The following is a 15,029-nucleotide window of genomic DNA, read 5'->3' as shown; positions in this document are numbered from 1 at the left end:
TAAATATGCCATTTTATCGACCATTAAAAATAAAAACAAGCACCAAAGAATGTACATCCTGCTTCCCAAAGAAAAACAAATGAGCTATCCAGTGTTGGAAATACATACTTATTTTTCGCCTTTCCTCTAAAATTTAAAATAATTCTTTCATAAACAGAGTCTCCACATCTGGAATACCATATGGAAATATATCCCCAGTACATCTGCATTTATTGATCATTCTATAATAGCAGACATATTGCACAGTTGAAGGTAACTGAGCTGAGTGTATCCTGTCCGATAGGAAGGTTTTAGTGGTGTGTTTCAAATGGCAGTAGCATGGAGATATTTTTTTAAAGTCCAAAAGAAACACTGAATGATCTTCAGGAATAACATTTATATCAGAAAGAGTCCTAGGGCACATCTATTGTTCTTTATGGCCCAGTTATTATTATCTCCTGGCATTTTCAAGGACTAATTCTAACTGCTTTCAGAGTCATGCAAAACTACTTAGAGAAAATATCTGAGAATAAATCTCGATAGGTGTGCCATGATAAGAAAAATTGCTACGGAGGTTTAGAATGCTGAAATTTCACAGCTCATTTTGTCTTGGCAACTATTTTTTAAACTCATCCTTTTGAAAGACTTGGATTCTGTCAAGATTTTTTTTTTTTTTTTTGGCCAATTCCTTTCCTCTCATTCCTTTATTCAATGTTGTCTATTAGAAAAGAATACAGCATTTTAAAAATTATTTAAAACAGACATCATTTTCTGCCGATTCTATCAATCTGCCCTATTTATTAAATAATATAAACCTCAACAGTCACACTTTATTCTTTTAAAAGAAAAGATGAAGGCTCAGAGTACTTATCAAAAAGAAAACAAGAATGAAACACTGACATGAAGACGTGAAACCTATTTATTGAACTATTGTAATAGCCCCAAACTAGAAGCCACCTATTTATCAATAATGAACTGAGGAGATAAATTAGTTTTATAGTCAGACATTCTGTAGCTGTAAAATAGAATGTGGTAAATTCAAACGTGTATATGAAGAGTCCTCTAAGATGTATTGCTATGTAAACAAAAATTAAAGGTACAAATTCAAAATTGTTTAAAGGCTATACACACACTAAACACACACATTTAGACATGCAAATACAAAGCTGCATATGCAGAGGAAATTTCTGCAAGGACATAACAATATCAGTTAATAGTGGTTAAATCTGAGCAGTGTTGAGTTCAAAGGTGGGACCTGGCATAGTTCCAATAGGTACAATTCTGAACATTTTTAAATCTAAGTCTATGTGTTACTTTTCTAACTCAAAATTAGCTAATTAATGTTAAGTGATGGCATTTATATTCATTTAGATTTAAAAGGATGTGATTGGGATTTCCTGGTGGTCCAGTGGTTGAGAGTCCAGGCTTTCAATGCAGGGTGCTTGGGTTTGATTCCTGGTCAGGGAACTAGATCCTGCTTGTCTCGACTAAAGGGTTTGCATGCTGCAACAATAAAGATCCTCTATGCTGCAACTAAGACTAGTGCAGCCAAATAAATAAATAAAATATTTTTTAAAGGACGAGATTGGTAGATGTTTTAGGCTAAAATACTGAAGGAAAAGGAAGAGAGACAGAAGGAAGGTGGCCTGGGTTTTGGCATGCAAAGAAAATTTGGTAGATATGGGCAAGAAGAGAGCTGCTAGGTATAAGTTCTGGCAGGCTTAGCCAAAGACTTCCACATCCCATATTAACTTCTAGGGCTTTCATCTCTGAATACAAACAGCGAAACAAACTTAACATGGGTTAAAGGCTTTACAACTTCCGGTGACAATTCACCGAAATTATCCCTGATTCTTAGAGGCAGGAATCTGAAAGAATGAGAAATACACGATTTGGAAAATTACCTGAATTTGGGTGAACTGACTCTTCCAAATTTAGTTTTCTCAGCAGGATGAAATTGGCAAGAAGCGGCAGAGTTAAACTTGAATCTTAATTTAGGATATTGTTTACTGCTGCTTTAAAAAGAAGGTAGTGTTCATGTTTTTATCAATAATGGTGTAGGTTTAAAGACAAGATGAAATCCATTTTCTTCTATTTCCTCCCGGGCACAAACTTATTTTATCCCCAAACCAGAACCTGCCTTATAGATTCTATTTTTGACTCATTAGTTGTTGTTATTCAGATTTCTATAAATTTAGTGGTCATGTATGGATGTGAGAGTTGGACTGTGAAGAAAGCTGAGCACCAAAGAATTGATGGTTTTGAACTGTGGTGTTGGAGAAGACTCCTGAGAGTCCCTTAGACTGCAAGGAAATCCAACCAGTCCATTCTAAAGGAGATCAGCCCTGGGATTTCTTTGGAAGGACTGATGCTAAAGCTGAAACTCCAATATTTTGGCCACCTTGTGTGAAGAGTTGACTCATTGGAAAAGACTCTGATGCTGGGAGGGATTGGGGGCAGGAGAAGTGGACAACAGAAGATGAGATGGCTGGATGGCATCACTGACTCGATGGACATGAGTTTGAGTGAACGCTGGGAGTTGGTGATGGACAGGGAGGCCTAGTGTGCTGTGATTTATGGTGTTGCAAAGAGTGGGACACGACTGAGCAACTGAACTGAACTGAACTGAAGAGATATAAACATTAAAAAATGAATTGGCCAGATTAAGTAAAAAGTTTATAATATGCATTATTAAAGGATTTTTTGTTTGTTTGTTTTACACCAAATTATTCTAAATCAATGGTTTATGGGGATGGTTTTTATCCCAGGGGAACATCTGATAATGTATGGAAACACTTCTAGTTGTCACAACTAGAGGAGGTATTACCGGCATCTAGTGGGTTGTAGATGCTGCTTATCATCTTAAAACATACAGCCCCTACATCAAAGAGTTATCTGGCCCTAGATGTCTATAATACCAAGACTGAGAAACCATGCTCTAAACAGCAGGCTTTTCTATTGTATTCACAAAGACGTTAAAAAAGTATTCTGTATACATCGTAATGAGATGGCAAAGAAAAGATAACTGTGGACAAAACCCTGAGTCACTCCAAAATTAAGAAGTCATGGAGAAGAAACAGCAGATAAGGATGAGGATAGAAGAAAAATCAGTGTGGTGACCTGAAAGCCTGTGATAAACAATGTATCAGAAACACATTCAAATTGCTTGGATGCCATTAATTGGCCAAGTAATCCATTCTCCATGGAAGCTTCATTTAAATAAAGGATCTGAGAAATTAATCCCATTGAAATTAACAATATGAAAGACCGAGGTCCCTAGTCCTCTTTCTATTTGAATTCTTATAGATGTGGCCAGGAAATGTAATATCTACAGGGATCACAGGAGGGCTCTTTGAAGGAATATGTGAAGGGGAGGGATTTTGGTGACCTGCAAATTATACTTCTTAGGCTACTTATGGTTTTAGGTTACTTCAGAGTCACCTCATGCAAAGAATTGACTCATTGGAAAAGCCCCTGATGCTGGGAGGGATTGGGGGGCAGGAGGAGAAGGGGACGGCAGAGGATGAGACAGCTGGATGGCATCACTGACTCGATGGATGTGAGTTTGAGTGAAATCTGGGAGTTGGTGATGGACAGGGAGGCCTGGTGTGCTGTGATTCGTGGGGTTGCAAAGAGTCGGACACGACTGAGTGACTGAACTGAACTGAACTGAACTGAGAGTCCACAAACAGACTTGTAAACAAACAAGTGAATGAAGATATCCTGGAGGAGGGAATGGCTACCCACTCCAGTACTCTTGCCTGGAGAATTCCATGGACAGAGGAGCCTGGTAGGCTATAATACATGGAGTTGCAAAGAGTTGGACACAGTTGAACAACTAACATTATTCACGACCCCCATCATAACTTGCAGAGGAGGCAGAGTTCTGCTGTTCCCCCTAGGAAGGGGGGTAGTAGTTCTTTTCTTCAGACTCTCACCCAGCCTTTCCATCCACAGATAAGGGTTCTAGGAACACAGTTCTCAGGACCAGCATCAGGCACTTTCCCTCTGTGACTCCTGTCATGCCCATTTCCACACTTGGCCCAGCCTGTGGCATTCAGGGTCAGTGCAGCAGAGCTGAGATACAAGGCCACCTGGAATACTATGGGACTGGAGCAGCTTCAAGCCAAATGAATGCTCTTTGTGAGGGGAAATGTTGCAGGAAAGCAGGAGAGAGACAGAAAGGAGGAGAGAGGGACAGAGGAAGTGAGAGAAAGACAGGAAGGGGGATCAGAGAAAATAGCCACAGATGCAGATATTATCATACACTCTGTGATGTGGGAGAATATTTCATGTCACAATTCTCTTAAAACCAGAAATACTTGTTATAAGAGCTCTTATAACTCTCATAGTCCAATCCTTAATTTTACAGATGAAAGGTTTTGTGGCAGAGAGGTTAAATAACTTTGCTTCAATTGACAGTAGGATTCTGTCCCATTTCAGTTGATTGATGAACATGTTATTGACAAGGTTCATGATTTCAAAAATCACCATAATAATCAACCAGAGTAAAACTAGGAGGAAAGGAAAATGTTGGTGTCAAAAAGGAGACAGCAAGTGGCTCCAAACCCCTCCCTCCCACCCTGATACTGGAGTAGGGCACTGAAAGGTTTTGCTATCCAGGGAAGAGTAAGATCCTCCACTGGGCATTGATAGGATACGAAATACAAAAGAAGCAGCTTTGAGTTTCTTCCTTTTGGAAGAAAATGAGTGGTGGCTGAAGATTTTGTTTTAAACGCAAATTTTCTTGTCTGTACTTTTCCCACAGTGATGATGAATGGGAATTAGGATGCATGAGTGACTTTTGAAAGACATATGTCAGGAAGTAAGCTCTAGTTGTGACAGAATATAGAAAGGGAAATATTCTGGACCATTTTCATTTTTTAAGAGAATAAACACATAGCAATGGTATAACAATTTTAGTGGGTTATCTTGGTTTTAAATTTTTATTATTTTGGCTTTTTCTCCCCTATAATGGCAGCCCTAGTTTGAGACCATCGAGTACCACTAACTGCTGTTAACTGCTAATTTAATATGTACAAGTACACATTGGAGGTAGGAAGCAAATTAATGCCTAAATGAGTAAAATTTCCCTTATTCTACGTCTTATGGTGTCTTTTTTTCTGCCACTTTATTCCTGTGGGTTTTGGTTTTTTTAGACTGACTATTCCTCTAGGTATATACACTTTTTGCAAAGTAAAAACACAAGCAAAACCCACTGCCTCAAATGATCTTTTCCATAACACTATATTCTAAAATTTATTATACTAATGTTAGAAATAAAAGAAAATGATACTCAGAAGGACTCAATAACATCTATGAAGTTAGCAATTGAAAGTCTACTGACTATGTAGCTAGCAAATGTTCTTTCCAATCAGAACTACCCCTAGTGCTTCCTCTGGCTTCTTTCTTCTTGAGTTTAGTTTGCATAAGAACCAAGGAGGAATGTGTTAAACATACTGGGTCCCTGCCTAGAGACTGATTCTCTTAATTGGATGGGTCCCAAAAGTCTGCATTGTTGATAGGCATCCCACCTTCATAATTTAAGACCCCCTTTCCAGGTGGCACCAGTGTTTAAGAATTGTTTGCCGGTGCAGGAGACATAAGAGATGTGGGTTCAGTCGCTTGGTTGGGAAGATCTCCTGGAGCAGGACATGACAACCCACTCCAGTATTTTTGCCTGGAAAATTCCATAGACAGAGGAGCCTGGTGGGTTACAGTCCATGGGGCTGCAAAGAGTCTGCCGCGAATGAGCACAGAATCAACTGAGAGTTTCAAATTCAGAATTCTTTTAAAGGAAAAGTCAGGTCAACAGGATTCCTAATGAATGGAGATGGGAAGATTTTCATTAAAGGAATAAAATTTAAAAGTCACGTTCACCAAGAGAGAAACTGGAACAGAGAGAGAGCAGCACCATAGCAAAAAAGAAAAATGTAGGTGCTTAAGAGTCATCCATGAAGGGATAGTTTCCCAAATTGAATTTTACATTGTAAAGAATATTTTAGTTGAAAATACTTTTCAGCAACAAAGATTAATGTGCATAGAAGAAATATGCAAATAGTAGCATTTAAAAGAATAGAATGACCCTTTTATAGCCACAGATACATATGGCACTTGACGGAATTGGTTCCTATCTCACTGCCACCATTTGAAACCATGAATAAGCAGATATCCATGCAGGATCCTTCTGCGTGTCCTAAGAATTCATTTGTACTGAGAAGGGTTTTCTTAGGATGGCTCTCTAGACCTCTAGAGAAGGAAAGCTTTCTTTTATGAGATCACAACCTGAATCTTCTCAACTCTCTAATTGTTTAAAATATAAATCCACCCAGAAAGATATCCCCCCAAAGTATTTAATGCAGAAGAACGGCACATGAAAGGGATTTCCCTGGGGGTCCAGTGGCTCAGACTCCAAATTCCCAAGGCAGAGGGCCAGGGTTCAATCCCTGGTCAGATAACTAGACACGCTGCAGCTAAGAGTTTGCATGCTGTGACTGAGCCCCAGTATATCCAAATCAATAAATAATATTAAAAAAAATAATGGCACAATGAAGGGAGAGTGCACTGTTCAGAAATCCCCTGGTCACCATTTTCTCCCAGTTGGCTTCCAGATTGGCCAGCTTAAGGTCAAAGGGTAAAAATGGTGTTGAAAGTATATCTACTGCCAGTCCCTAACTCATTTTTTTTAAATTTCTGAGCCCTTTGTCATGCTATACATTTGTTTAATTTCAACAGAAAGTTGACGAACTGTTCACATTGATCCAAACTCAAAACTTTAGAGACAAATGTAATAAGAAGCTGATTCTTTCAGGGTATTGTAAGTAGGACAATGCTTTTTACCAGACACACACCAGTGATCTAAAAGAGTTTGGTTGGCGGATTAATGAAAAGCATTAATGAAAAAAGGCACAGTCCATGGTCTGGTCTGTTAGAAAGGAAGAGGGAAAGGAGGAAGGGAGACAAGAAAGAAAAGAACAAAAGGGGGAAAAAAAGAGCACAAAACATTACATGAAGCTGACATGCCTTAGTAGACCGTGTGAGAAACTTTTGCTTTTCAGTGAGTACAACTTGCGAGACATTATAAAAAGTGAGTCTTCTTCCTCCTTGCTTCCCCCACCTCCCACTGATAACGTACCACACAATGATATTTTAAGCATCAAGAATGTGAACACTGAAGAGTGTAAACACTGAAGGTTACACTTGCCTTCACAATCCTATGCATGCGCACAAGCACAAGCCACATACAGAACCCACATTTTTACTTATCAGGAGTGTTTTCCATTAACAAAACTGTGAAAGCTAAATTGGAAACAAAGCTCATAATTGGCTATTACAGTATAAGAAAATCAGTGAACAGAAGTTTTCAAACTTCTCACTCATACAATTATACTGTAAAGTTCATAAGCAAACTGCAGCAGGCAGAAGCACTTATTTCACGTAGATTTAATATTTTACAGCAATTATTTTCCAAATTTAAGATGCCAAAGAATTTAAGTGTTTAGAAAAGAGGAAATTATGTGGTCTCACCTTGATCTACTTATAATTTCCAGGGATGAGGGTAAAACACTGTATACTTAATCTGTACTCCTGGGAATTCTGATACAGGTTGTTTTAGAGCTCAGTGTGAGAAACGTATCTATGTACACCCTCCTCCTGCCTCCAGCTGCTTTCTACTATAACACCCCTTGGACTAGATTATCCAATTCAACTGGGTTATGCAGTGTAGAGCTTCTCTTGTGGTTTACATGGCAAAGAATCTGTTTGCAATGCAGAAGACCCAGGTTCGATCCCTGGGTTGGAAAGATCCCTTGGAGAAGGGAATGGCAACCCACTTCAGTATTCTTGCCTGGAGAATTCCATGAAGAGAGCAGCTTGGTGGGCTATAGTGCATAGGACTGCAAAGAGTCTGACATGACTGAGTGACTAACACACACACACACACACACACACACACACACAATTCTACTTCTATGGTGTAATACCTTTCATTGTGGGAGATAGAAGGTCAGAAAATCTAGACAGAGCTTGGAAATGATGGGATAAATGGATCCTGAAAAGATTCCCTGTAACAAACTGCATTCAATTTTGGTATAGAAAGATGGTAGAGTTATTTTAGGAAAGGCATGAAAGTGTAAAAGTGCTTTTCTGTAAAAATTTAAAATTTATTATATAAATGATAAACTTTATCTTTTCAGGGCTTCCCTGGTGGCTCAGAGGTTAAAGCGTCTGCCTCCAATGCAGGAGACCCGGGTTCGATCCCTGGGTCGGGAAGATCCCTTGGAGAAGGAAATGGCAATCCACTCCAGTATTCTTGCCTGGAGAATCCCATGACGGAGAAGCCTAGTAGGTTACAGTCCATGGGATCGCAAACTGGAGGACTGAACAATGCTTATAGCACATGGGAAACCATCAATATACATCAGCTTAACTGGTAAATTTGATCATCACAACAAGTAAATCTATGAAAACAATTCAAACTCAATCTTACTACCTTCACAAAACTTTTTTTTTGCTGTTGATGCTGCTGTTACTGTTTTGATTTTCATTTCACATTCTATTTGTTATCTGTACACACATAATTTTAAATAGTTGCAATAAGACAGCAAAGAAAACCATACACAAAATGAAAAGATAACCCACAGAATGGGAGAAAATATTTGCAAATGAAGAGACTGTCAAAGGATTAATTCAAAATACACAAACAGCTCATGAAGCTCAATATCAAAAACAAACAAAAAATCCAATAAAAAAAAATGGGCAGGGGTTCTAAATGGACATTTCTCCAAAGAAGACATACAGATAGCTAAAAGGCATTTGAAAAGATGCTCAGCATCATTAATTATTAGAGACATGCAAATCAAAACTACCGGGAGGTATCATCTTACACCAGTTAGCATGGCCATCATCAGAAATTCTACAAACAATAAAAGCTGGAGAGGGTTTGGAGAAAAGGGAATCCTCTTATACTGTTGGTGGGAATGTAAATAGGTACTGCCACTATGGAGAACAGTATGGGGTTTCCTTAAAAATCTAAAGATAGAACTAACATAGGACCCAGCAATCCTACTTCTGGGCATATGTCTGGGAAAAACCATAATTTGAAAAGATACATGCACTCCAATATTTACTGCAGCACTATTTACAACAGCCAGGACATAGAAGCAATCTAAACGTCCATCAGCAAATGAATGGACAAAGGAGTGGTGTATATGTACAATGTAATATTACTCAGCCATAAGAAAAATGAATTAATGCCATTTGTAGAGACCTAGAGATTATCACACTGAGTGAAGTAAGTCAGACAGAGAAAGACAAACACCATATGATATTTCGTATTTGTGGACTCTAAAATAACTGGTACACATTAACTTATTCACAAAACATCTGTAGAGTCACAAATATAGAAAGCAAATTTATGGTTACCGAAGGGGAAATGAGGGAGAAGAGATAAATTGGGAGGTTGGGATTGACATATACATACTACTATATATATATATAATAAGTAACCAATAAGAACTTAGTGTATATAGCACAGAGGACCCTACTCAATACTCTATAATCACCTATATGGGAAAAGAATCTAAAAAGGAATGAATATATGTATATGTCTAACTGATTCACCTTGCTGCACAGCAGAAACTAACACAGCAGTGTAAATCAACTATGCTCCAATAAAAGCTAATTTAAAATTAGTTGCAATAATAAAAATATAGTTTTATAATTTAATACAATGGCATCTACATTTCCCATCTTGACTTAGAACATCATTATCATTCTAATCCCATAGCCAAAGTGGTGTGTTATAATTTGTCTAAATATTTTGCTTTTTTTTTTTTTTGGATAATGGATTAATTCCTATTTTGTAATTCTGCTATTGTAAATAAGTTTTCTTCCTTTGTGTTTTTTTTTTCATAAGATAAATTCCCCAAAGTGGGATTACTAAAGACATAAGAGTTTTTATAGAGCTTGAAGCAATCTGCCAAATTACTTTTCAAAAGGCTTGTTCTAATTTTCACATTGTCTCCAGCATGCTATGTTCTATTATACCTCACTGGTGTGAACATGTTGTCTTTTCTATCTAGAGATGCCCTTTTCCCATTTAGAAAAAAGTCTGGTAAACTCCTACACATTGCTTTATATCAAGCTCAAATGCTACTCTTCCTTTCAGGCTTCTCAAGTCCCTAGGCAGAGTTAGTCATGAGTTCCATCGTGTTACCATAGTACTTTGCAATAATACCATTTTTACCACTTAAATAATTCTGTTTGTTGTAGTTGTTTGTATATTTCTTTTTTTCTTCTTAGATTATTAGCAATTGTAACATTGGAACTCTGTCCACTTCATCCTTCCAACCTCTGGCACCGGGCCTGGCATATATTAGACATTCAATAAATGTTTGTTAAATGAATGAGGAATGAATGAATGAACTTGTCAATGTGATGCACACCCAAGCCTCTTGCCAAATCTCTGCGTAAAATGCCTTCTTTCACCAACTCTCTTATAGACCACCTAGTCCTAGGAACACTTGTATTTTGGTAGATCTGTTGTACAATATATGTGTTTTTTACATTTGTCTATTTTGTAGCTCTATACTTTTACATTTTTACTAAACCACTTTCAGGTCTTGGTGGTATAATTCTGTGACTTGTTGTGACTCAATTCTCTGAATTCATTAGACAATGACTTATGAATAAACGAGAGTCAGAAAATGTTTCTTGCCAGTTCAAAATGAAGAAGTTTTTATGACTATAATGTTAGGACTAGTAAACAGGATTATAAATCACCTGTGGAAACTATAGCATGTGTATGACCCTGCTGTAGAGAGACTGAAATTTTTTAAAAAATCACTGATACTGAATTATTTAATAATAGATAATCAATATATACATTTGGACATATACACTCCCATTTTATCCTTACCAAATCCTGGTAAGAAACACAGACAAAGCAAGTAAATCACATCTAAAATTTGGAAGATAAGGAATTTAAAGCACAGAAACGTGGTAAGGAAGTGGAAAAAGCAGTATCAGTATTCACGTATTTTGAGTCACATTTTCCAGTAGTCATGTATGGATGTAAGAGTTGGACTATAAAGAAAGCTGAGTGCAGAAGAATTGATGCTTTTGAACTGTGGTATTGGAGAAGACTCTTGAGAGTCCCTTGGACTGCAAGGAGATTCAATCAGTCCATTCTGAAGGAGATCAGTCCTGGGTGTTCACTGCAAGGACTGATGTTGAAGCTGAAACTCCAATAATTTAACCACCTGATGTGAAGAGCTGACTCATTTGTAAAGATCCTGATGCTGGGAGGGATTGGGGGCAGGAGGAAAAGGGGACGACAGAGGATGAGATGGCTGGATGGCATCGCCGATTCAATGGACATGAGTTTGGGTAAGCTCCGGGAGTTGGTGATGGACAGGGAGGCCTGGCGTGCTGCGGTTCATGGGGTTGCAAAGAGTCGGACACGTCTGAGCAGCTGAACTGAACTGAGCTGAATCACATGTTAGCCCTCATTCTAAATAATCATGAGACTCTGCTGAATTTTATTCCTTAATTGACCAAATTGAGAAAACAAACTGTTAAACAATGTAAACTAGACTGGTGATTTACAAACAAACAAGCAAACAAACAAACTTTGCTGGTGACGGAAACATATATTCCAAAAGAATGCTTAAAAATAATTCTGTGTGAAAAGTAGTATCAGAGGACTCTTACTGAAATTGGTAAGATGGAGGGGCCTGCTTTCCCTCCTATCTGGTGGTTCCTGGTAGTTTTTATAAATTGCACTCAGGAAGGCATCATAATGGACCATTCACTTATCCTATGATTCAGCCATACTTATTATGGCCTAACTCAATATGAAGAACTATGGGAAATACAAAACAGCATTGCAGGGTCCTTCTCTTAAGACCACACAAACACACACACACTCTCTCTCTCTCTCTCTTTTTCTGTCTCTCTCTCTCTAACACAGTGTATTATAAATGCCACAGAAATTATATTACATGGTAAACATTTTGAACTTTCAGGAACAAGTGATAACGTCTAGGTTCATACCCTATGTTGAGTCAGAGATATTCATGTAAGGAACAAAGTAAATGGATATGGATTTTGTTTCCTATTCTGTGACTTTATAAAACCATTTAGTCTGCCTATGCTGATATGTGCTGAAAACACTTTTGCCAATCAAATGCAGGTACTGTGTGATCACAGGGGAGAGAGTAATTCAGTGGTATGAGCATGGGCAGTGAGATCAGACAGATCTGGTTTCCTGACCTAAGCTTGGGCTTAGGTCAGAGGGTTACACAATCTTCCTGACTTCCAGCTTCTTCATGAGAATAATGGCAACACATACCCTTTGAAATTTCCTATAAGCTATAAGTGAGATAATATATAGCACTTAGAAGAAAATTGGCACATATTCAATGGTCAATAAATAGTAATAATAACTATTAACATGAAGAAGTGGCTGCTAAGTGCCCACAGACTGTTTCAATTCTATCCTTCTACATAATTTACTTTTGACACGGCTTATTCACAGTGGAAGCTATTATTGTTCTATGTTAATTAAACACAACTGAGCGACTGAACCGAATTAAACACTAAAAACTTTGGCAAGCTAAAAACTTACAAATTTTCAAATTAGGTATGAAAAAAGTAAAAAAAAGAATGATCTTGCAAGGTAAAGAGTTAGAAATTTTTGAATTAGTATTCATGCAAAGCCTTAGCAAGATGCTATGCTTCATTTTGCAATGTGTTAGGTTTTACCCAAACTCTTTGGAAAATGCTAGGCTTTTTTTTTCAGCTGTATTTTGTATACAACCTCCAGTTCAATCAATCAAAAACAATGAAGTCATTAGTGTTTGCTGAGTTTAGTCACTTCCATAAATGCTGCGTTAGTTGCCTTTGAGATTCTCAGCTTCACTTGCATTGTGATAAGCATGACGAATGGCATTCACAAGCATGACACACTCCAAGCAAGCTGGCTACACCCTCATCCTTTCCCTTTCACCTAAGAAGACATGTGGGATGCAAGTACGTGAGAGTGATGTTAGCATAGATAAACTTGAATCTACACAGCTGACTATTTTAGACAAACAGAAAAAACTTATTTACTCACTTTGTAAGTTAAACCTTTCATTACTTAAAATGCATTTCACATCTGATTGGGACATCAAACAAATTATGATACAGAATTAAGCCACGGCATGACCCAAGGCAATGTGTCTGATGTGTGGAAAAATCAAAAGTTCAGTTGCTCTGAAGAAAATTCATTATGGTCAGGAAACCCACTACCACTGAAAGAAGAAAAAGATCTGGTATCACAAATTGTGTAAAGTTTGAAAAGATGTTTACTTAATAATCTGCTACTTGGGTCTAAATACAGTGATAAATTGTGTAGAACCCCAGAAGAGGTAGGACAATGTGTACCATATGTAATCTAGCATTTCTCTAAAATAGCAACTCTTAAATATTTTAGTTTCAATGAACATTTCACTCTTAAAAACTACTAAAGACTCCAAAGATCTTCTGTTTATACAGATTATATCCACGGATGTATACTCTATTAGAAATTAAAAATAAAAAAGTGTTACTTATTAAATCACTTAAAATAACAGTAAATCTATTATATGTTAACATAAAATACACATTTAAAAATTTTTTAAAATCCATTGTTTTCTATTTTTGAAAATATTTTAAATATCTGATGTAATATAAGACATTTGGGTGCTAATACCTGTTTCTGCATTCAGTCTGTTACAAAGTCACATGTCATTTAGTCTCTGAAAATCTCCACTGTACTCTTGTGGTAAAAATGAGAATGAAAACAGCAAATAAAATCTTAGCATTATTCTGAAAATAGTTTTGACTTTACTGAAAAGGTCTTACAGATGTCCTCTACTCCTGCCTCAAGATTTTGAGAATCACTGCTCTAAAGGTTTTATAATATTTAGAGACTACCTTCATTATTATTTTTGGTATGTTATTATTATTATTTTTAGTATATCTATGTGCTGTTCTTGTTTGAAAACTTCCTGATGGAGAAGACCATATCCTACAAATCTTAGGTATCATTTATAGCATAGTAGGTCAGCCCAGAACCATAGTATAGCATCAATCTGTAATATTTGATTAACTGAGATACTGATTGATTGAGACTCATGATATCTTATTGTTCCTTTAATAACCTTCAAAATATTTGCTATAGAGGCATGTGTACAGTTCATAAAATTTTGAACCCATTATGTCAACATTCTACTTAACTAGAAGGAGAAGCTAATTGTATCTGAATTTATTACAGATGAAACAGAGTATCCCCCCTCCCTTAGGACGCACCTGTGAATTTTGGAAGAGAGAGATGAGATGAGAAGCTAGAATTATACAATTCTAGGGATGTCATTATAACATTTTTTTCCCATAAAAATTGTCCTAATGGATCAAATAGGCACTATTTCAAGGTCTAATCAATTTGTGTATTTAATTGTAGTTTCATAATTATAAAACAATTGAAAGCTAATCACATGGAAGGAAATGGAATTTGAATTCATTAAAAGCTAGAGTTTCATACCTCTGTGAATGGAAAAAAAGCAACAAATACCATTTATTTTTATTTGTTCTACTTCAAAATCTGATCCTTTGAGAGACACCCACGTAGCAATTCAGAACTGAAACATTTATATGTTTATCTCTGCTGAATCCTTGCAGAGTGGGATGGTTGGCAAAATATTAAAAAATGAAACAGTCCTCCTAAATTAAAGGCTTTATTACATAATAAATAATTTCTCTGAATCTTACAAAACAATTCTTTTATCTTCATCTGTGGAAACCCACGGAAAGAGACAAAGTGCCTGCCATGGTCTTGGTAAGCAGGAAACTGTTTGAATATTCTGTCATAATGACAGAATATAATAGAAAAGGCTCTTCCTTGCTAAAATCTAGGTAGATACACAACATAGCTGTTAGACTAGAAAATTGCTGTTGGCTTTTCCTTCGTCATGTACGTAGGACAGCAGATATCATGGTCTAGTTGTCTTTGCTTTCAAAGGACATCT

General features: G+C 37.0%; 1 protein-coding gene and 1 non-coding gene across 33 annotated transcripts in view; one reads left to right on the top strand and one right to left on the bottom strand.

The window, feature by feature from the left end:
• Positions 1-15,029, bottom strand: part of NRXN1 (neurexin 1) — a 1,208,609-nt gene that overhangs the window by 64,794 nt on the left and 1,128,786 nt on the right. The window lies entirely within an intron of this gene.
• TRNAW-CCA (transfer RNA tryptophan (anticodon CCA)) lies at positions 8,179-8,250 on the top strand. Its single transcript has one exon. It is a non-coding gene; the product is annotated as a tRNA-Trp (tRNA).

The sequence above is a fragment of the Ovis aries genome, chromosome 3 (genome assembly GCF_016772045.2).
Source record: "Ovis aries strain OAR_USU_Benz2616 breed Rambouillet chromosome 3, ARS-UI_Ramb_v3.0, whole genome shotgun sequence".
Taxonomy (NCBI): Eukaryota; Metazoa; Chordata; class Mammalia; order Artiodactyla; family Bovidae; genus Ovis; species Ovis aries.
This window is presented reverse-complemented; position numbering and strand designations above follow the sequence as displayed.